Raw genomic sequence first — 22,847 nt, 5'->3', positions numbered from 1 at the left:
CATCCTTCGGCGGGCGACATGGATACCTTCGCCACTAATCCAAATGTGTTTGCATATCAGTGACTGTTCCCAGCCATCTTTTCTTGTCTTCCACCCCTTTCAGGGAGAGTGGGCCGATCAGAAAGCTCTCTCACAACCCAAAGGTTCCCCCCCCCTCCTTTTTTTGGTCATGACTGCTCCTCTCCCTGATTCATGCTGCGTCGTGCTGCTGGCTGCATCCGTCAGGCAGGTAGGAGGGGGACGCGTGGGGAGGGGGGGGCGGCGGCGGATGACTCCGCTGCCTTTTGGCACTCTGAGCTGGCTGGGAAGGTGGGGGGGGGGGGGGAAGCCAGCTAAGGAGGCTCAGTTACGCAAAAGCTGGAGGCGCCGTGAATGTGCCACATTGCTTGGCGAGGGCTGAGCGGAGCCAGCCGTGAATCACGGCTGTTGTTAGAGCTTTTGTGTGTGTGAGCACAAGTGGGCTGGAACATGACTCTCTCTCTCCCTCCCCCCCCCGCCCCGCCCTCCATGTGAGAGAGTCACAGCTACAAGCTGTGAACTTGTAAATCTTCCAGATGCACATCTTCTTTTTTTTGCATTCGGGCGCTTCTCTCTCCCTCGGAAAGTTCGTCTAGCAAGACCCGGGGCTTAGAAGCGAGGATTCGTGGCTCGCTTGGCCCTTTTGTTGGCGAAATGTTACTAACTGCACAAACACTGACGTGCAGGAGCAGCAGTGGCGTAGGAGGTTAAGAGCTCGTGCACTCTAATCTGGAGGAACCGGGTTTGATTCCCCGCTCTGCCGCCTGAGCTGTGGAGGCTCATCTGGGGAATTCAGATTAGCCTGGGCACTCCCAACACACGCCAGCTGGGTGACCTTGGGCTAGTCACAGCTTCTCGGAGCTCTCTCAGCCCCACCTGCCTCACAGGGTGTTTGTTGTGAGGGGGGAAGGGCAAGGAGATTGTCAGCCCCTTTGAGTCTCCTGCAGGAGAGAAAGGGGGGATATAAATAAAAAACCTACCTTGCAGGGCTGTTGTGAGGATAGAAAGGAAGAGAGAATGATGTAAACTGCTTTCGGTCCCCATTGGGGAGAAAGCTGGGGTAAAAATGGAGCAAATAAATAAAGATAATATTGATAGGAACCCCAGCTGACAAGAAGAAAAGAAGCAGAGTGGTATAGTGGTTAGAATTTCAGACTAGGATCAAAGAGACCTGAGTCTTTGCTCATGACATGGAAACCAGCTGGATTACCAGAAGCAAGAACACACTCTTAGCCTAACCTACCTCGCAGGGTTGCTGTGGGGATAAAACAGAGGAGATGGCAGGGGGATGCTTTCTAGGTGATTGAGAACCATCCCGGAACCATGTAACTGCTTAAAATAACAAATTCCTGCGGCTAGAAAGATATATGTAACCAGCCTGCTATATGTATCCACTGCCATCTTTCCTCGATCTTTACTTTATGGCTTCACACGCTTTGTAGACAACTCGGCTTTCGCTGATGCTCCTGTCCTATAGGAACTGTGTTACTTCTGTAATCTCATGGGGCAGGAAGCCAGGTGGCTTCTTTTGCTATCTGCCGGCGACCTTGGGGCGCCTCAGCTCCAAAGACTGTTTTTCACAAACCCTCGGGAAAACAGGAGGGGAGTTCTCTACGGGAGATAAAGGGGACTGTGAACGCCAGCGTCATCAGAACTGCCTTTACCAGCGTGGCGCTTTGATGCCTATTCAATAAACGCTACTGATCAATACTTCAGAGTCCGTTGCAAGACCTAACAGGAGAGGAGAATGGCGGCGTTAAGCTACTTTGGGTCCTCGCCCGGGGGGAAAAGTGGGGTAAAAAAGCAAATAAAATGACTGCATTAATAAAGAAGAAGAAGAAGAGGAGTTTGGATTTATTATCTCCCCTTTCTCTCCTGTGGGTTTTCTGTAACTGCAGCCTGGTCGTGTTTGCTCCTAACGTCCTGCCTGCATCTATGGCTGGCATCTTTAGGGGCAGGTCACAGCGGTTTTCCTCCAGAACAGCTTGCAATGCTGGGCAGCGTGCTGAGACTCTGTCTTTTGGGATGGGCACAGCGCAGGATGCTGAACACGGACCGACCATCCAACTATGAAAACAGATCTCCTGGCTTGGAGTCATCTGCATAGCAACCTGCAGAATCCTATTTGCCCTCATATCAAGCCATGGTGCGACCGCACTTGAAGTACTGTGTTCAGTTCTGGTCGCCACATCTCCAAAAGGATATCAAAGAGATAGAAAAAGTGCAGAGAAGGGCAACGAGGATGATTGAGGGACTGGAGCACCTTCCTTTTGAGGAGAGGCTGTAGCGTTTGGGACTCTTTAGTTTGGAGAGGAGATGGCTGAGGGGGGATATGATTGAAGTCTATCAAATTATGCATAGGGTAGAAAATGTTGGCAGAGATAAATTTTTCTCTCTTTCTCACAATACTAGAACCAGGGGGCATTCATTGAAAATGCTGGGGGGAAGAATTAGGACTAATAAAAAGAAACACTTCTTCACGCAACGTGTGATTGGTGTTTGGAATATGCTGCCACAGGAGGTGGTGCTGGCCACTCACCTGGATAGCTTTAAAAGGGGCTTGGACAGATTTATGGAGGAGAAGTCGATTTATGGCTACCAATCTTGATCCTCTTTGATCTGAGATTGCAAATGCCTTAACAGTCCAGGTGCTCGGGAGCAACAGCCGCAGAAGGCCATTGCTTTCACATCCTGCAGGTGAGCTCCCAAAGGCACCTGGTGGGCCACTGTGAGTAGCAGAGAGCTGGACTAGATGGACTCTGGTCTGATCCAGCTGGCTTGTTCTTATGTTCTTATTTGTGACCTCTGGTGGTCTTCAGAGGGATCTATCCGGCAGTGCGTCCAGAGCCCCGCCACAGAACAGACGAAAGAGAGCATGTGCCATTGATTTTTCCTGAAATGATGTTACCAGAGACATGGTCAAGGGAGGCAGGGAGAGATAGCTGTTCACAAAGAGAAGAGTTTGGATTTATTCCCTGCCTTTCTTCCCTGTAAGGAGTCTCATGGTGGCTTACAAACCCCTCTTCCCTTCCTCTCCCCATTCCAGACATCCTGTGAGGTCAGTGGGGCTGAGAGAGTTCTGAGAGAACTGTGACTGGCCCAAGGTCACCCAGCAGGCTTCATGTGGGGGAGTGAGGAAACAGATCCAGTTCACCACACAGGAGCCCGCCGCTCATGTGGAGGAGTGGGGAATCAAACCCAGTTCTCCAGATTAGAGTCCACTTGCTCTTAGCCACTATGTCACGTTGGTTCAAGGACAGGACCCATTAAAGGAGATTCACCCAGGAGTCTACTAAACAATGCATTCTTTTTTACAAAATTGATTGTATGAATGTGGCCTGACTGAAAGTCCTGCACAGAACAGCTAGATTCAAGCCCAGTAGCACCTCAGAGACCACCAAGACTTTCGGACCTTCGAATGTCCCAAGCTATCTGTGTTAGATTCAATGTGGAATGGAGATCTCTGAGTCCTTGTCTCTCGGTCAGAAGGATTCTGAGATCTCCATGCAAAATTGTGTCTTAATGAAGGAAGCCCTGGTTCTTGAAATCTCATACCCTTCAAGATCCGGTCTGTCTTCTAAGGTGCGACTGTGCTCCCACCTGAGCAGTTCTGCAGACGGACATGGCTACATTCTGGAACTGTTTTGAACTTGAATGGACAGCTAAGATTTTTGTGTGATTTGTGAAATTGATCCCGTCAACAGCATCTCAAACGAACAGCTGAATTTGGAGAACTCGATGCTGTTAAGTCAGCATTCCCCAACCTTTTTTTTTGACTCCCGTACATCTTGGCAACCCATTTCCCTAAAATTGTAGCCCCATATTAACAAACCACTTGAGTAATTTTTGTCACGTGCCCCCAAATGCTCTGGCACGTACCCCTAGGCCCTAGGGGGTACATGTACTCCAGGCTGGGAACCACTGTAAGAGGAGGAGGAGGAGGAGAAGGAGAAGGAGAAGGAGAAGAAGAGTTTGGATTTATATCCCCCCTTTCTCTCCTGCAGGAGACTCAAAGGGGCTTAGAAACTCCTTGCCCTTCCCCCCTCACAACAAACACCCTGTGAGGTGGGTGGGGCTGAGAGAGCTCCAAGAAGCTATGACTAGCCCAAGGTCACCCAGCTGGGATATGTGGGAGTGCACAGGCTAATCTGAATTCCCCAGATAAGCCTCCACAGCTCAAGCAGCAGAGTGGGGAATCAAACCCGGTTCCTCCAGGCTAGATACACGAGCTCTTAACCTCCTACGCCACTGCTGCTCCTTCTTGATCTCTTCTTGATATAAATGTGCTGCTAGCCTACCATGTCCTATTTCTAGGTGTCCTCAAGAGATTTGGGGGGCTGAGAGCCATTTTGTTGCTGTGCCCGCCATACTGGAAGGCTCAAAATGGTTGTGAACCCCTGATGTATGTGTGACATTGTGTCATGCCTGAGCTCTCTCCCCATGCACTATCCCCAAACCTCCAGGAATGAGCTGGAGTTGGCAACCTCTACACCTGGGGAGGTGGGGTGTTTGGAACCTGGGTGGAACCTGGAACCACTGCTAGCGGACGTCTGAGACTCATGACTTTTGAAGGCTGCGGGTTCCTGTTGCTCGCTTTCCAAAGCCGAGATGGTTGCCTGCAAAGCCGTATGTGCGTGTTTTTTTAACGCCATGTGCACGAAACAAAAAGCCTGTTGTCAGCTGTGTACAAGAGTCGATGAGAGTTTTATTCCGCTCCTTTTTTTTTCTGTGGGAGTTATTTCCTGCTGTTGACTCCAGTTCTTTATTTAGAACCACCTTAGCCGCTCGGCAACTGCTAGTTGGGGGGCAAAGAAGAGGGGTGGCCCAGTTCCGACTTCTGAAGGCTCTTATCGAAACGATACCCCGATTGCCGTGCTTGCTTGCTTCGTGGGGCGGGGGGGGGCGGGGGAACAAAACAAGAGGGAACTTTAACTTCACGGCACAGCGAGAAACAGTTTGCATTTGACAGGAATGCGTTTCCTTCTGATAATGCCACCCACACCGGGCGAGGGCTCTAGCAGGCAAGTCCTGCGGCATTTGAAAAGGTGCCCCGTTCGCTTTGACATCCAGAGCAAGACCAGAAAAGAATCTGTGTTTTGAAAAAGTGGGTTTTTTCTTGTACTACTTTACAACAACAACAACAACAACAAAAAAGCCATTTAAAAACCCTTGGGTTTCCCTAGCTGTTATAAATAAGCTGTCTGGGGGGAAGAAAAGAAAAGAAAACCGGCTGTCAGAGTGGGCATTTTGTGACTGTGGAGGCTGAGCTTTTCAGCTGATATGCGGACTTTTTTTCGGCTGCGAGCATCTCGTTGCTTTTAGCCTCCGAACAACAGCAGAGGGTTTCCTTCTCAGAAAGGGGGCCGGAGTGAGCGGGCCCACTTCATGGCTGGGAATCCCCCAGAGTTCAGGCATTTAAAAACCTGTAAGATGTAAGCAATGGTGGGATCCAAAAATGTTAGTAACAGGTTCCCATGGTGGTGGGATTCAAACAGTGGCGTAGCGCCATTGGGACTGGGCGGGGCACGACGGGGGCGTGGCCAGGCATTCCGGGGGCGGGGCAATAATAATTTCTCTGTTAATGTAAAAAACTCTTACTGTAAAAAAAAAGTTCCTAATTTCCAGCTGGTATCTTTCTGTCCATAATTTAAACTCATTATAGCAAGTCCTATCGTCTACTGCCGACAGAAACAACTACTTCTCCTCTAATTGACTGCCTGTCAAATACTTAATACTTTCAAATACTTAATTTTGTTTCTAGAAATCAAAAGAAGGATACTTTCCTTCAACAAGGAACTTTACCATATTTCTAAAACGTGTTTTTAAAACAGCCCAACAGGGAGAATTATCTCCCGTTTTCTACCTTCGCTAGCCAGCCACATAGGAAACAACAGGACTTTATGATTTTTGGACCTAATGGAATTTCTAACGGAAAAGCGGACCCAATTAGTAACCCCCTCTCGGCACACACCAATAATTAGTAACCCACTCTCGGGAACTGGTGAGAACCTGCTGGATCCCACCTCTGCGTGGCAGCCTGCGCCTGTGTGCATTCGTTTCCCGCCCAAGGACCGGCGCAGCGGCTGTGTCCTTGCCACAGCCCCGCCCAGGAATGCCCCACCCCCGGAATGCCTGGCCTTGTCCCTGTCATGTCCCGCCCAGCCCCATTGGTGCTACGTCACAGTTTGAATCCCACCACCATGGGAACCTGTTACTAAAATTTTTGGATCCCACCACTGTCTCCACCCTTGAATTTACAGGAATTTTCCAACCCAAAGTTGGCAACTGTGGGATCTGGGACAGATCTTTGACGTATAGAATAAGAAGCGTTGCAGTTGGCTCTCACTGGATTTTCCGCTGGTGGAAACGGGAAACAGGAAGAGGAGGTCCTTTTTGACTACCCAGAAGGCTTTGTTGTGGAGCATCAGTCCCATAGCTATGGAACTTACTGGATCCACAAGAAGAAAAGGTGCTCGATTCCTTTATGTCGCAACTAGGTCCTTTGTGTCGCAACTAGCCAGGGAAAGGACACCCACGCATGAACAGGCTCTCTGGAGCTCTTCTCGAAGAAAGAGGGTCTTAAATGTGGACTTCCGGACAGTTAGCCCAATTCACAGGCCCCCTTTGACTGTGGTAGGATACACATACACATCATGCATGTTTGGATCGGTACATTAGCCTAACACTCTGGGCTGGATCACAGCAGCGTGTGCTAGAGAGGAGCAGCAGTGGCGTAGGAGATTAAGAGCTCGCGTATCTAATCTGGAGGAACCGGGTTTGATTCCCAGCTCTGCCGCCTGAGCTGTGGAGGCTTCTCTGGGGAATTCAGATTAGCCTGTGCACTCCCACACACGCCAGCTGGGTGACCTTGGGCTAGTCACAGCTTCTCGGAGCTCTCTCAGCCCCACCCAGCTCACAGGGTGTTTGTTGTGAGGGGGGAAGGGCAAGGAGATTGTCAGCCCCTTTGAGTCTCCTACAGGCGAGAAAGGGGCGATATAAATCCTTCTTCTTCTTCTTCTTCTTCTTCTTCTTCTTCTTGTTCTTCTTCTTCTTCTTCTTCTTCTTCTTCTTCTTCTTCTTCTTCTTCTTCTTCTTCTTCTTCTTCTTCTTCTTCTTCTTCTTCTTCTCATTTTATTGTTGTCCTAAATGCCACCCAAGGAGCCACGTGGCGTAGTGGTTAGGTGCTTGTGTAACCCCAATGTTCAGAATGGGTTGACCCAGAAAGGGGTGGAGACTCAAAGCAGCAGGAGGCTGCAAAAACGGGTGAAGTTGGAGGAAGCAAGGCTACCAGGCTGGGACCTTTTAATTCTTTTAATTACCTTGTTTAAGGTAACTGCAAAGTTGTTGGGAACTAGTGGGAAGGGAGTTGCTTATTTTTGCTGCATTGTAAATGTTAGAATTTATTGTTTCAGGGCTTGCTATGGATGTAGTTTGATGGGGGTTCTTTTGGGGACCTTCATCATCTTGGATCCAGTTCACCAAGCCTCTGAAGTCTTCATAAGCCAACCACCAGCAAAGAAGAATTGGACTTGGCATTATCAGTAGACTGTAAATATAAGGACTTGAAATGCAGCCTAAAAGGACTGTAAATTGTTGATGTTAAATGTTAAAAGTGTTATCTGTTAAGGAGGTAAACCATTTTGTTTTAAATTTAGTTCCTTGCAACTCCTTCCAAGTTCTGCCCCACAGAACCCACAGATAGAGGTTACACTTGCACTGTCAGGAGTTCGAGCCCCCTGTGGGTCAGATATCCTGGCAGCTGGTTCATGGTCAACTCAGCCATCCATCCATTCCTTGGTCGGTAAATGAGTACCTAGCTCAGTGGTGGTGAACCTTTGGCACTCCAGATGTTCTGGACTACAATTCCCATCAGCCCCTGCCAGCATGGCCAATTGGCTATGCTGACAGGGGCTGATGGGAATTGTAGTCCAGAACATCTGGAGTGCCAAAGGTTCACCACCACGGACCTAGCTCATAGCTAGGGGGTAAAGAATAGCCAGGGAAAGCAATGGCAAACTACCCCACAAAAATGGCTTGCCTATGAAATCACTGCTTTTGCAGTGGTACCCCAAGGTCGGATAAGACTGAAGGGGAAACGTTACCTTTTAAATGCCACCCACAGAGACAACTTGTTCCCAAATTTTCAGTACGCAATGATGAGGAAAACCATCCCACATTTCGCAGAGGTAAGAAAATAGTGGCAAGGAGATGTAAGAAAACGAATTCACCGCATGGTTGATGTTTGTATGAGGAACGACTTCTATCCCTCTGGGCAAGCGATTCCATTAATTGCTCATTTCACGGCTGCTGGTACCTCATTATAAACCATACGGAAAAGGAAATTGGTGGGACCAAATGAGCTTCCTTACATTCTCACAGGCAGACCACTCCGGTGGCTTTTTACTCGGTGCGCCAATCACAGAATCTTCTTCGACACAAGGCCCAGTGCAAATATTTGTGTGGTGATAAAAGGGAGGTTTTAAAACGCTTTCATCCTTGGTTTGGGGAAGGGGGTTTATTTTAGGCAGTTCATCAGTATGGTTTTCCAGTCATGATCTCCCCAAGTAGCACGGCTGAGAAGCCTACACTAAAATCTCACCAAGGACCAAAGTTATACATGTCAGAATCCCCTTCATGTCCACTTGCCTGGCTTCAGCTGAACTAGAGGTGCTTCAGATTTATATAAGTAGATCCCAGCTGGATCAGACCGTGATCCATCTAGTCACGCAACCTGTCTCACACAGTGGCCAACGAGTTCCTCTGGGGGGCCAATAGCAGAGCATAGAGGCCAAGACCTTCATAAGAACATCAGAAAAGCCCTGCTGGATCTGACCAGAGGTCCATCTAGTCCAGCAACGTGTCTCACACAGTGGCCAACTAGTTCCTCTGGAGGCCCAACAACAGGGCATAGAAGTTGAGGCCTTCATAAGAACATCAGAAGGGTCCTGCTGGATCAGACTAGTGGTCCATCTAGTCCAGTACCCATCTCAAACAGTGGCCAACCAGTTCTTCTGGAGGGCCAACAACAGGATTTAGAGGCCAAGGACTTCATAAGGACATCAGAAGTACCCAAAGCATTTTAGATGCTTTAAAAGTAAGGTGACCAGACGTCCCGCTTTTGGCGGGACAGTCCCGCTTTTGAGCAATTTGTCCCGCGTCCCGCGGGGTTGTTTAATTCTCCCGATTTTTGGAAGGCTGCCGCACTGCCTTCTGGGGCGCTCCCCTTTTCCTGCCCTGTGACAGGGCGGGAAACAGGGGAGCGCCCCAGAAGGCAGTGCGGCAGCCTCCTGCGCATGTGGCCGCAGGAGCGCACTGCCTTTTGGGGCGCTCCCCGGTTTCCCGCCCTGAAACAGGAAACAGGGTAGCGCCCCAGAAGGCAGTGCGGCAGCCCGCGTCTAAACCTTCAAAATCTGGTCACCTTATTTAAAAGGCATGAAAAATTGTTAGTTTTCAGATACTTTAGGCTCAAAGCATAGTTTGAAATGCTTGGGATTTGGCTGCGATAGAAATGAGCCTTAAAAACAAGATGTGGAAGTTTTCCAAGAGATTACTTTTCCCCCTGTGACTCACCAGACATAGAATTTGGATAGTCTTGTGTGGAAAGGAAAAGATAGTCTTTCTTTCCCTTAGTTCCCATTGGGTCCAGTAGTTTCGTGTTACAGTGAGGCTGTAGCCCTCTGGGGACATTACTGTCATTTCTACAGTGGTCTTCCCAAGACTGGCAGTTTGCTCTGGTTGACAAATAAATTGAGATTATTTTTAAAATAGAGAATAAATAGTTTGTTTACCTCATATTTGTTATGCATTATGGACTGAGGATCTTTGGTTACATTTTAAGTCGAATGCAGACGTCCCCAATGAGGTTCCTGTGGGTTACACCTGTCCTGACACCTGTCAAGTGTCTTTAGAAAGCAGGTTGGGTCAGGTTTGGCTCCTGCCCGGAAGGACTTCTTATTGGCCACTGGAGATCTGATGGGCTGCACAGATTAAAATAGTATTGTTTCAATGGCAGCTCCCATCACAGTGTGGTTCTCGTCTGTCACATACTTTTTCCTCAATGTATTTTTATAAATTATACCTCTTCTCTCCTGCTCTGGGTCTCTCTCTCTCTCTCTCTCTCTCTCTCTCTCTCTCTCTCTCTCTCTCTCTCTCTCTCTCTCTCTCTCTGGGGCTTTCCCCACTACAGAAGGGAGCCAGTGGAGGGCGATTCCAGGCTGTCCCCACAGCAACTGAGTTGGCCCCCTGGAACCAAGCTAAGTGGGCGGGATCATCTTGGTGCCTGTTTCGCTCCTCGATCGTGATTGGCGCTTGTGTTACGGCGGGAAACGGGAGCGTTCTTTTTTTTTTTACAGTTTACAGTTACATGCGTTTTCTGCCCGCCATGACTCTTCCGTTCTGCACATGCCACAAAAGCGGCTCGTGATTGGTTGAACGGATGAGGTGTCGTTTCGATGCTTCCCCACTTCGAAGCTTCAAAGCGGTATGGACCTTGTTCCGGCAGAAAAGTGTAGTTCATAACTGCGACAAGGATGTCGCAGTTCGGGGGGGGGGGGGAACTGAGACAAAACAATGTTGAGCTCGGTGGCAGTGGGGATTCACTGAGGCGAACCTAGGTAGAAACCAGTTCAGGGGTAGGGAACCTGCGGCTCTCCAGATGTTCAGGAACTACAATTCCCATCAGCCCCTACCAGCATGGCCAATTGGCCATGCTGACAGAGGCTGATGGGAATTGTAGTTCCTGAACATCTGGAGAGCCGCAGGTTCCCTACCCCTGAACCAGTTCAACTCTGTCAGTGGGGAAAGCCCCTGTGTGGCTCAGCTTCCTGTGACAGCCATTTTGTGCCTGTGCCCATTGCCCTGTGTCAGAATTCCAGTGGTGCCCACAGGCTCAAAAGGGTTGGGGACCCTGATCTAACGTGCCCTCTTCGTCTTAAACTTGCTGACATGAGAGATGAACTCTGTTGTTTTGAGAGAGAGAGAGAGAGAGAGAGTTGACAATCACCCTCTAAATGTGTTTTATTTATTTATGTCACGTCTTCCCCAGTGGGGATTCAGATGGCTTACAGTCATCTCCTTTCCTCTGTTGTATCCTCACAACAACCCAGCAAAGGGGTCAAGCCCCGGATCTGTAATTCAGATCAGACTCTGTAACTTGAAGATTTAGAAGTCTTTATTGGCAGACATCAGCGGCTGGCGGGGAAAACAACCCCAACACATCAACCCCTGTTTACCTCCCTCCTCCCTTTCCCCTGGTTCTATCCCATACTACAGAAGACACGAAAGACAGGAATGCAGGATGGACTCAAGGTCAGAAGACTGAGACAAAGTTGCCTGGCCCTGGATGCCTTTGCTTGGTTACCTAGGGAAAACGAAAGTAGTTTTCCATCGGCCTGTTCATCCCCCACCTCTCCTGTTGCTTCTCTGCTCGATGCCAGGTTCCCTTCTGACACAAAGCAGGTTAGGCTGAGAGAGTGTGACTGACTGGAGGTCACTCAGCAAGCTTTCATGGCATGAGAAGGGATTTGAACCAGGGTCTTTCAGATACTAGTCCAACACTCTTAACCACTATAAAATGTAATCTAGAGGATTATGGCTACTTTGGCCTTTTTTGCACAAACCTTTTAATATGTTTTGAGGTGGGAAATAAAATGTTTCCCCCATGGACTTCCGCATTGTTTTTCCCCCTTTGGTTCTGAAAACGTTTTATTTCCAGCCTCAAAAACGTTATCTGTGAATTCCCTTAAAAAATGGTTCTACAGGCTGAAATGTTTTCAAAACGGTTTCACTTGCTGTGCAATCTCTAAGATGTTTTCCACGCTTCTCTGCCGCCCCCATCCTTGGTGCCATTTTCTGAGCTTAATATCTGTTCTTCCTTGCCTGTTTATTGCCATCATTTCTGTGAGTTTATTTAGGGGGTGGGGTGGGGTGTAATCTTTGAGGCAGACTTATGGAGAATCGCAGTACCGTGTTTCCCCGAAAATAAGACAGTGTCTTATATTAATTTTTGCTCCCAAAGATGCGCTATGTCTTATTTTCAGGGGATGTCTTATTTTTCTGTGTTCTGTTTGTCGGGCATGCTTCCAAACAAAAACTTTGCTATGTCTTACTTTCGGGGGATGCCTTATATTTCACACTTCAGCAAAACCTCTACTACGTCTTATTTTCTGGGGATGTCTTATATTCGGGGAAACAGGGTACGAAGCTGTGAAGCCTTGAAGCATCACACATTCAACGAATTAAAAAGGGGGGGGGGGACGTGTAATGGTGACCATGAATCATTTTGAGGGGGTGAGTGCATCATGGTAAAGGGGAGGGGATAGAAAACATTTTCCAAACGTTTTAAATGATTTGTGTGGCATAGGCCTTTATTTACACTTGTTACTTTATACCCTGCCCTTGTGCCCAATGGAGCTGCGTTGTTCTGTACTCCTCCATTTCGTCCTCACAACGCCAACACTGTAAAGTAGGTGAGGTGCAGAGAGTGTGATCGGCCCAGGGTGAGCTGCCATGGGGGAGTGGCGATTTGAACCTGAGTTGGCGACAGAGCCGTAGTGAGGGGAAACTGCGCCCGTGTGTGCCCTGTGCCCCTGCCACACCCCGCCCGCCACGCCACGGAACACCCCTGCCTGGGGCAAGACGCCCCACCCTGCCCCCTGGCAGCTATGCGTCTCATTGGCACTCTAACAACCGGACCTCATCGGCTCTAATTTAGGTAGGATGGATGAGAGGACACAAATTAAAGACCCTACATGAGGATGAAATGGTGAGGATGAAATGGTGAGCAGCAGTGGCGTAGGAGGTTAAGAGCTCGTGTATCTAATCTGGAGGAACCGGGTTTGATTCCCCACTCTGCCGCCTGTGCTGTGGAGGCTTATCTGGGGAATTCAGATTAGCCTGTACACTCCCACAAACGCCAGCTGGGTGACCTTGGGCTAGTCACAGCTTCTCGGAGCTCTCTCAGCCCCACCCACCTCACAGGGTGTTTGTTGCGAGGGGGGAAGGGCAAGGAGATTGTAAGCCCCTTTGAGTCTCCTTACAGGGGATAAAGGGGGGATATAAATCCAAACTCCTCCTCCTCCTCCTCCTCCTCCTCCTCTTCTTCTTCTAAAATCCCAGAAAAATCAGATTTTGTTCATTTTTGTCAAGTGTTTTTAAGAGGATGGCGCTTAAAAGACAAATTGAGAGTAGCTGTGGTGTTTATCAGCTCATCGAAACCAGTTGCTCCGCCTTGCGCTTAATGGAACAGAATGGAAGTGGGTGTACAGGGTAAATGTGACATTCCCTGACTGATTTGTGGCAGCCACGTTTTTTTCCTTCTAAATTTGGAGATGTAGACTTCGCTTATGCGGGTTCCTTTTAAAAAATATATACAGGAACTCACAGCTCATATGCCGTTTTCTTAAATTTGGCTTTCCTGTCTCTTCACGCAGTTGAGGCTGTTTGGATTCTCCACTGTCCCTCTTTAAGACTTCCAAATTCTCCCCTTGAAGAATCGCCTCCCGAGCCCCACCGTTCCCAGCACTGAGAATAAGATGCACAATGCAAATGCATTTACTTCTGCAGACTTGCACCTTCAGCTTATGTATTGCAACGTTCACCAACAGGCAAAGCAAACCTCCTTTTTTGAAAAACAAAAACAAAAATGTATCTATTTGTATTTTTACTATACATTTTTTAAAAAGCTATTTTTGAATGCAGGCTAGTTAACCCGTTTTCGATGCTGTAATGTTGAGAAAGAATCCACCTGCTAGGTCAGTGATGGTGAACCTTTTCAAGGCCGAGTGCCCAAACTGCAACCCAAAACCCACTTATTTATCACAAAGTGCCAACCTGGCAATTTAACCTGAATACTGAGGTTTTAGTTTAGAAAAAATGGTTGGCTCAGAGGTGTGTGTTACTCAGGAGTAAGCTTGGTGGTAGTTGGTGGCTTTGCTTTGAAGCAACCGTGTAACTCTTCGAATGGGTGAATCACAACCCTAGGAGGGTTTACTCAGAAGCAAGCGCCATTGCCAGCAACCGAGCTAACTCCCAGGTAAAGGATCGCACTTTAGTTCTTCACATGAAAATCAGTTGGGTTTAACAGCGCTTAACAGGGTGACCTACACTGCTTCCCCAAAACTAGGTCTTAGGTTTAATTCTAATAATGGAGCCCAGTGGCTCAGGCCAGCCTAGATGTGTGTGTGTGGGGGGGCGGCGCACTCTGTTTGCGCGTGCCCACAGAGAGGGCTCTGAGTGCCACCTCTGGCACCTGTGCCATAGGTTCGCCACCACTGTGCTAGGTAATTGCGCCGCCCACCCCCTCCCTCTCCCACAGCCCGAGCTTCCGGTTTGTTCCTGAAAAGTTTATCAAAACCCGCTATTGCATCAAGAGATAATTTTAGGATTTTATTTATTTTTCAGTTCTCCAGTGCAACCAGGAATCGAAATGTTGGGAAGAAACACCTGCTTGGGCATAATGAAATGCAAATCACTTGATTGGAAGGCAGGCATGCTCCCTGTTCGTATAAAGAATTGCAGTTTTGAATTATTGCTGTCTCTCTGTTTGCTTAAAGTTTCCCCTCTATACTTTGGGATCACACCCCCGAAATCTAGCCCTGCTGTATACTTAGAACAGCTTGTTAATTATAAGTGCAGATGGGTCGTGACCAGAGCAAGGTGCAACTCATTCCCCTCTGTCTATCTTCAAGGTCGTTTCCTTAACATCCCACAAAGTGAGCGTTGCTGTCGGTACTGTCCCAACGCTATAGACTCAATCCCTCATATCCTGCTTTACTGTTCGAGGCATAATGATATTAGAACCGATCTGGGAGCTTTACTACCTCTTGAATTTATGTTTCTCTCAGACAAACTAAAAATGTCTAAGCTACTGAACAGCCCTCATGTAGAAATTTCTGAAGCTGTTGTTACATTTTTAATCCATGTTCTACATGATATGTAACAATGATCCTGTTTTTGTATTTGGAATGTATGGTCCTTCTGGTTTATGCCTAATAAAGGTTTTTGGATTGGATTGGATTGCTTAAAGTTCAAATAGGCGCAGGCTAAGCCAAACTCGTCACAGATGAGAAGCTAAGCAGGGTCAACCCGGGCGAGGATTCGGATGGGAGACCTTCGAGGAATACCAGGGTAGTGACATGGAGGCAGGCGGAGGAGTAGCTCCAAGGGAGCGGGGGGGTGGGTGCATGATGCACCAAGTTCGTGCCCCTTCGGGGTGTGGTGGGGTCGTTCCGGGGCGGAGGATGCACCAATGTCCCGAGCCCTTCTCCCCCTTGCTACGCCTCTGGAGGCAGGCAATATCCAACCATCTCTGAACATCCAGAGGTGAAGCTATTTAAATCAGCAAGAGACAAGGAACAAGGTTGGCCAGACCCACCCAAAAAACTTGCCACACAACAGCAATTGCAAATACTACACATACCCTCATACCTGCAGGACCGCATTACCCCATACGTCCCTACTAGGCCTCTGTGCTCAGCGGAGGCCAATTTGCTGACAGTCCCTGGCCCCTCCATGATGCGGCTGGCCTCCACTCGGGCCAGGACCTTTACAGCCCTGGCCCCTGTCTGGTGGAACACTCTTCCTCCAGCTGTCTGGGCCCTGCGGGACCTTGGCGAGTTCCGCAGGGTTTGCAAGATGGAGCCGTTCCGCCAGGCTTTTGGAGTGTCCAGCCGCTGAAAACGCCCCCCCTCCCTCCTTTTCCTTTTTGTGGACAGGGTCTATTACCATCTGTGGGACCCACCCCCTTTCTCTCTCTCCTCTCGGGAGGGTTTAAGAGGGATTAGCGGGCATTGCTATGTTGTATTATGTATTAATTGCTGCGTTTTTAATTAATGTTATTTCATGACTGATTGGTATTTGATTTTATGTTTTTTGTATTGAATTTTATGCTGTTCACCGCCTAGAGCCCTTCGGGGGTTGGGCGGTATATAAATCTGAAAATAAATAAATAAATAAATAAATAAATAAATAAATAAATAAATAAATAAATAAATAAATAAATAAGCACTGAAGAGGACGCGCATGCACTGAAGAAGATTAGCGAAAACGCACTTCAGCGCGCAGGCGTTTTGCTGCTCCTCCTTTGAACTTGTACAATTTGGCGGCAGGTTGCTGTTTCTTAAACTGGCGCCGTTTGGTGGTGTGGCGAGTGGACCGTGATTCCACCAGATTCCGCCTTTTTTCCATTGGACTGTGAATGAAATATTTATAGAATTACGGTCGGGAGAACCGTATGGACCCATGGAATGATTTCATTCTTGATTATGTTATTTTGCGAATGTTGCATCTATGCACTTTAGTCATTGTTGGTCTTAACACTTCCTTGTGCAATTCCTGTTGTGTGGCAAGTTTTTTTGGGGGGGGGGGTTGGCCAACCTTGCTCCTTGTCTCTTGGTTTAGTCTTGCCCTCATTCTTCCTTTCCATTGCTATTTAAATCAGCACCTGGGGCTCACCCTGGGCACCAACCCCCCCCCCCCAGCTATTCTTCGCCCCTCCCTCCACGCTGAGTTCAGGGGTGGGGGAGTCCTGCTGGTTGCCATTCAACTCCACAAGGCAGGGCGCAGTTATGGGGGGGCTGTGCAATGAACCCCCATGTGACTGTGGGAAGCGGCACCCAGGGCTGTAGCCCCGCTGTGCCCCCCCACTACCCCACCATGGATATCTGTTACCTTGAAAACCCTATAGAGTCGCCATGCATTGGCTGAGACTTGATAGTGCTGTGGTACCTCGGTTATCGTTGACTTCGGTTTTCGTGGACTTTTTCTGGGCAAAATTTGTCTCAGTTTTTGTGGATTGCCTTGGTTTTCGTCCTCAAACCCAGAAAAAAATTTGCCCAGAAAAAGTCCACGAAAACCTAAACCAGCTGGGGTTTGAGGAAGCCCAACCGGGAGGCAGAGGGAGCTCCTTATTTGGGCAGTGACACCCCCTGATGTCATTGCCCAACAGGAAACTTTCCCTCTGCCCTCAGCTCATTGACTCCCCTCAAACCCCAGCCAACTCGAAGAGGAGCAGTAGGGGAGCTTCCTTATTTGGGCAGTGACTCCCCCTGATGTTACTGCCCAAATAAGGAGCCCCTCTGCCTCCCAGCTGGGCTTCCTCAAACCCCAGCCAACCGGGAGGCAGAGGGAGCTCCTTATTTGGGCAGTGACTCCCCCTGATGTTACTGCCCAAATAAGGAGCTCCTTATTTTGAGCAGTGACTCCCCTGATGTTGCTGCCCAAAGTGAGGCCTCCCCTCTGCCTCCCAGCTGGGCTTCCTCAAACCCCAGCCAACCGGGAGGCAGAGGAAGCTCCTTATTTGGGCAGTGACTCCCCCTGATGTTACTGCCCAAATAAGGAGCTCCCTCTGCCTCCTGACTGGGGTTTGAGGAAGCCAATTAATCCATTGGAGGCACTTTTTGAAGAGCCTCGAACAGATTAATTGGATTTACATTGATTCCTATGGGAAATGGTGCCTCGGTTTTCGTCGATTTCGGTTCTCGTCGATTCCTTTCGGACGAATTATCGACGAAAACCGAGGTACCACTGTACTTTCCACCAGCAGAATTTACTTTCAGGTTAAATAAGCATGCAGTAAATCTAATCAGGATAAGACTGAACACGACTGAGTTGCTTCTTTGTGTATTTTGACTTAGTTGCCAATTGAGGCCACTTCATTTTGTGAGTTTCGAAAAACAATACTAAAGTCTGGCTGAATTTCGTGTTTTTTTTTCCCAACTCTTTTTTTTGCTGTCCCTCTCTTTCTGTCCTTGAAGATGGCAAGAAGATCATCTTGTTTGATTGATGAAAAAATCATTACACGCTCATTTGGCAGAGAACGCTCAAACTTGTCTTGATATGAATGACCAATAATCGACTTTATGGTAGTCTTAAAACTTCGTCGTCCTAATGCCCCGGAGGAGCTAGTGAAAAGTGAAGGGCCAAATATTATAGGAAATGCTTTTGTGGGAGTGCGGAGGGGGAGTTACAGCCCAGAATTTAGAGTGAATACATTCCTTGTTACTACTAGTCTACCCTCCCCCTCCCCACATCCCATCTGTTTCTTTCTTGTTTTTGAATTAGTTCTCATGTCCTAATCTAGTGTTAGAGAGCCAATGTTACAGAGTGGTTAAGGTGTCGGGACTAGGATATGGGAAACCCAAGCTTGAATCCCCACTCACACCCATGGAAGCTTGGTGGGTGACTTTGGCTCAGTCACACCCTCTGAGCCTCAACCCCGGGAAATATTTGGATGGGAGACCTCCAGGGAATACCAGGGATGTGATGTGGAAGCAGGCAATGGCAAACCACCTCTGAACATCACTTGCTACCCAATGGCAGACCACCTCCTGACATATCTTGCTTTGAAAACCCAAGAGGATTGCCATAAGTCAGCTGTGACTTGACAGCAACAAAAAAGAAAAGAAACCCCTCATGTTTGCATTTTATGTATGTGTGAATGAGACGCAGTGTGGTATAGTGGTTATAGAGGCCTCCGATCTGGAGAGCCGGGTTCGATTCCCCACTTTTCCACATGAAGGCTGCTGGGTGACCTTGGCCCAGTTGCTCAGAACTCTCCCAGCCCCATCTACTTCACAAAGTGTCTGTTGTGGGGAGAGGAAGGGAAGGAGTTTGTAAGCTGCTTTGGGACTCCTTACGGTAGAAAAAAGCAGGGTATAAATCCAAACTTTCCTTCTTCCCGTTCCTTCACATGAAGCCTGCTGGGTGACCTTGGGATAGTCACAGTTCTCTCTGAACTCTCTCAGGCTGATTCCACATGGGCCAAAAACACCAGTGTGAAAAGGGTGTGAAAAGGGTGTAAAAGGGTTCAAAATGGTGTAAAAGGGTTTATGCTGTTTTCACACCGTTTTCACACCACTGTTTTTGGCCCATGCGGAATCAGCCCCACCTACAAAGTGGACAAAGAGGGGGAAAAAAAGATGGCTCCCAGAGAAGAACGCTGAGCTTGAGCTCCGGTGATTTCTGAGCCTCATGGTAGTAGAATAGTAGTACCCTTTTTTTGAGACTTTTTTGAGACTTTTAAAGTAATAAGGTGCAGTGCGATCATTTGGAGTACTTTTCATCCTGTGGCAGTATAGCGGGACTGAAAGAGGCTGGTGGATATCCCTTGTGTACCGCAACTGAGTGGAGGACATTTATTTATTTATTTATTTATTTATTTTATATATCGCATTTTATAAACCGCCCATCCCCGAAGGGTCCTGTGGTCCTATCCACAGTGGTGGCCTCTTGTGGCGGCTCGACAGTGTGAGGGTCGAGCCCGAGCCCAGAGAACTGCTCCCCGGCTGGCGACAAGCCACAGCTGCAGCTGACACCCAACCTTTCAACAGTTGCGGTGAGCAATTAGAATGGAGGTAGGGGACTTCGGGGCGTTGCACCAGCAGTACAAGGGTGGCGTGGAGCCCAAGGAGATGCCCCCCAGCAATGGACTTGGAGAATCACTGTTGTTCATGCAAGCAAAGACAGCAGTAAACAGACAGGGCTGGGGGCTGGTGACATCAGAGCTGCGTGTTGGTAGCGGGAGAGTTGACACGAGGCTCATAGAGTCACCCCCACAATTGACAACGAGCTGTGACGATCATTAGGCATGAGCTATAGTCGCCACAGCCATCGTCGCGACAGTCATCACTTTTAGTAAGGTTGGGGGCCAAGAATAGCTATCACATTCTTATGGGCAGGATTTTTTTAAAAAAAGAACAATGTTGCCGGAAAAGGCCAATGCCTTATGGGTTAGTTAGGCAAATGTCACTTGATGTCGGTGGAGTTACGGCTTCTTTGCTGGTTGCCTCTGTGGATGGGTCTGGTGGTTTTAAATTGTAAGGTGCTTTGGAATCTTCCAGAGCCCCTAAGAAGATAGTTCTAGCCAGCTTAAAAAGGCACCAGAGTGGTTATTTGGGAGGGGACACGTTCCCATCTGTGCCTGAGTAGGTGGGAGACATGGAAATATTTTCATGCACACTCATGAGCGTATGATTTAAGATGGTAGGTCTTGTGCGCCCTTCCTTCCTTCCTTCCTTCCTTCCTTCCTTCCTTCCTTCCTTCCTTCCTTCCTTCCTTCCCTCCTTCCCTCCCTTCCCCTCCTTCCTTCATTCCTTCCCTCCCTCCCTCCCTTCCTTCCCCTTCTTCCTTCCTTCCTTCCCTTCCTCCCTTCTTCCTCCCTCCCTCCCTCCCTTCCCTCCCTCCCTCCCTCCCTCCCTAACATTTATTAACCACCTTTCTTCCTTACTTATCTCAAGGCGACTTGCAGAATAAATAAAAGACAGAAAATAGAATACATAAAATGTATAAAAGCAGAATGGTTAACATCACAATTTAGGAAGAAGAAGAGTTGGATTTCTATCCCCCCTTTCTCTCCTGTAAGGAGACTTAAAGGGGCTGACACCCAACCTTTCCCTTTCCCCCCCACAACAAACACCCTGTGAGGTAGGCGGGGCTGAGAGAGCTCCGTAGAGCTGTGACTAGCCCAAGGTCACCCAACTGGAGTGTGTTGGAGTGCACAGGCTAATCTGAATTCCCGAGATAAGCCTCCACAGCTCAGGTGGCAGAGCGGGGAATCAAACCTGGTTCCTCCAGATTAGAGTACACCTACTCTTAACCACCATGCCACTGCTGCTCCCAACGGGCATGGTAGTCAAAACAGTGGTGGCGAACCTTTGGCACTCCAGATGTTGTGGACTACAATTACCATCAGCCCCTGCCAGCATGGCCAATTGGCCAATCTGGAGTGCCAAAGGTTCGCCACCACGGGACTAGGACCTGAGAAACAGACGCCTGCTCTGTGACCTTGGGCCAGTCTCTCTCAGCCTGGCCTACCTCACAGGGCTGTTGGGCAGATAAGAGGAGCATAACTTAAGCCCCCTTAAAGGTGGGATATGAATCTTGTAAATGGTTTTTCCTTCTTTTCCAAAGGACAAGCCAGTGGAACCAAGAGAGAGACAGAGAGAGCTCTTGCTAGTGTGCTTTCCCTCTTATGCAATTGCTGGGCACTTCAGCGTCGCTCACCTACATGGGAGGAGGAGGAGGAGAGAGAAGTGTGGTTCTCTCTGCCAAGGAAAGGGAGGGGAGGGCGGAAGAATCCAGCAGGCAAGTTGAGTGACACAAACAACCCTTCCCCTCCCCCTGGGCTGCACAGTTGCCAGGGGGAGGGGGCTTCTACCTCCTCTGCTTCGCTAGGGCTCTCTGCCCTCCTCTTCCCTGGGAGGGGAGAACTCTCCGGCTGTTGTTCTTGCAGCCGCTGCCTGTTTTCAGCCCAGCTCTGGCCTTGTCGGCCAGCTTCAAGTTGTCGAATAGCAGGCATGCCTGGCATAGTTGTGGGTTTTTTGGCTCGGCCAGTGCCGGCAAACCGAGCACCTCCCCGTGCGATCGCTGGGCTCTCCCTACAGGGCTGTACAACTTGACAGGAACACGTGTGACAAGGGACCACGTTGCATCATTTCTGGGTTGTGGCATAAGCGCTTCTGGGTTTCCGCCCTGTTCCACCCGGGCGGTTGCCACCTTGATCTTCGTGGAGGGAAGCGAGTTCGAGTCTTCGCAGCGCCGAGGTGGGAGGCAGTTCCTTGTCTCTTTGGCAGAGCGGATGATGGTTTGAGTTAACAGGATTTGAACACACGGGGCCTTAGGCCTTCAGCCATCAAGTCCCGGAACATCCTAGCACAGTGGTGGCGAACCTATGGCACGGGGGCCAGAGGTGGCACTCAGAGCCCTTTCTGTGGGCACATGCAAACAGAGTGTTCCCCCCCCCCCCCAACACACACACACATCCAGGCTGGCCTGGGCCGCTGGGCTCGATTATTAGCATTAAACCTAAGACCTAGTTTTGGGGAAGCGGTGTAGGTAACCCTGTTAAGCGCTGTTAAACTCCACTGATTTTCATTTGAAGAACTAAAGTGCAGTCCTTTACCTGGGAGTAAGCTTGGTTGCTGGCAATGGGGCTTGCTTCTGAGTAAACCCTCCTAGGGTCGTGATTCACCCATTGGAAGAGTTGCACAGTTGCTTCAAAGCATAGCCACTGACTACCACCAAGCTTACTCCTGAGTAACGTACCCCTCGAAGCCAACCGTTTTTTTCTAAACTAAAACCTCAGTGTTCAGGTTAAATTGCCACGTTGCACTTTGCGATAAATAAGTGGGTTTTGGGTTGCAATTTGGGCCCTCGGTCTCGAAAAGGTTCACCATCACTGTCCTAGCATTTGCGGGACACCTTTCACTACCTGAAAGCTGTCCGGAAGAGGCAAGTTTGGAACTTGTTTTGAAAGGACTGTGGGTGCCAGCCGCTCTCCAGCTAGAAGTCTTTTATATCACCTGTTTGCCCAGTCTTTTCAACTGGAGATGCCAGGGAACGAACGTGGGGCTTTCTGCGTGCCAAACAGAGGTCCTACCACTGCGCCATGGCCCCTCCTGTAGTGGAAGTTAATAACAGAGGCAGTATGGTATAGTGGTCAGAGTGTCAGACTAGGAGAGACTTAGATCAGAATCTGTTGGATTTGGAATGGAAGTCTCTGCCTCACCGACCCCACAAGGCAGCTGGGAGGATAAAATGGAAGACAGTGGAACCGTGGGGGCTGCTTTGGGTACCCCCTGACGGGAAGCGGGGTATAAATGAAACAAATAAGTGTGCCACTGGGCATGGGCAAAGTGCAGTTCCACCACCTGCACACCAACAATACACAGCATTCAAAAGGATATCTTTTTAACCTAATGCTGTGGGGGACCCTTGCGGCCCTAACTACTTTGGGCATCTGAATAACATTTGGGAAGTAAGTTAATTTAAAAAGCATGCCACTGGGCATGTGAAGAATGTATTACCCGCCCAGGCCAGAGTGGTGTAGCGGC

The 22,847-nt window shown here is 48.9% G+C and overlaps 1 protein-coding gene across 1 annotated transcript in view; it reads left to right on the top strand.

The window, feature by feature from the left end:
* Window positions 1-205: 205 nt before the first annotated feature.
* SERTAD2 (SERTA domain containing 2) overlaps window positions 206-22,847 on the top strand; it is a 113,168-nt gene continuing 90,526 nt past the window's right edge. Inside the window, exon 1 of the mRNA XM_048501510.1 lies at window positions 206-229. The gene's annotated coding sequence lies outside the window, so the exon portion shown is untranslated. The remainder of the gene's footprint in view (window positions 230-22,847) is intronic.

Source organism: Sphaerodactylus townsendi, linkage group LG01 (genome assembly GCF_021028975.2).
Source record: "Sphaerodactylus townsendi isolate TG3544 linkage group LG01, MPM_Stown_v2.3, whole genome shotgun sequence".
Lineage (NCBI taxonomy): Eukaryota > Metazoa > Chordata > Lepidosauria > Squamata > Sphaerodactylidae > Sphaerodactylus > Sphaerodactylus townsendi.
Note: the sequence above shows the minus strand (reverse complement) of the source record. Positions and strands in the feature narration are given on the sequence as shown.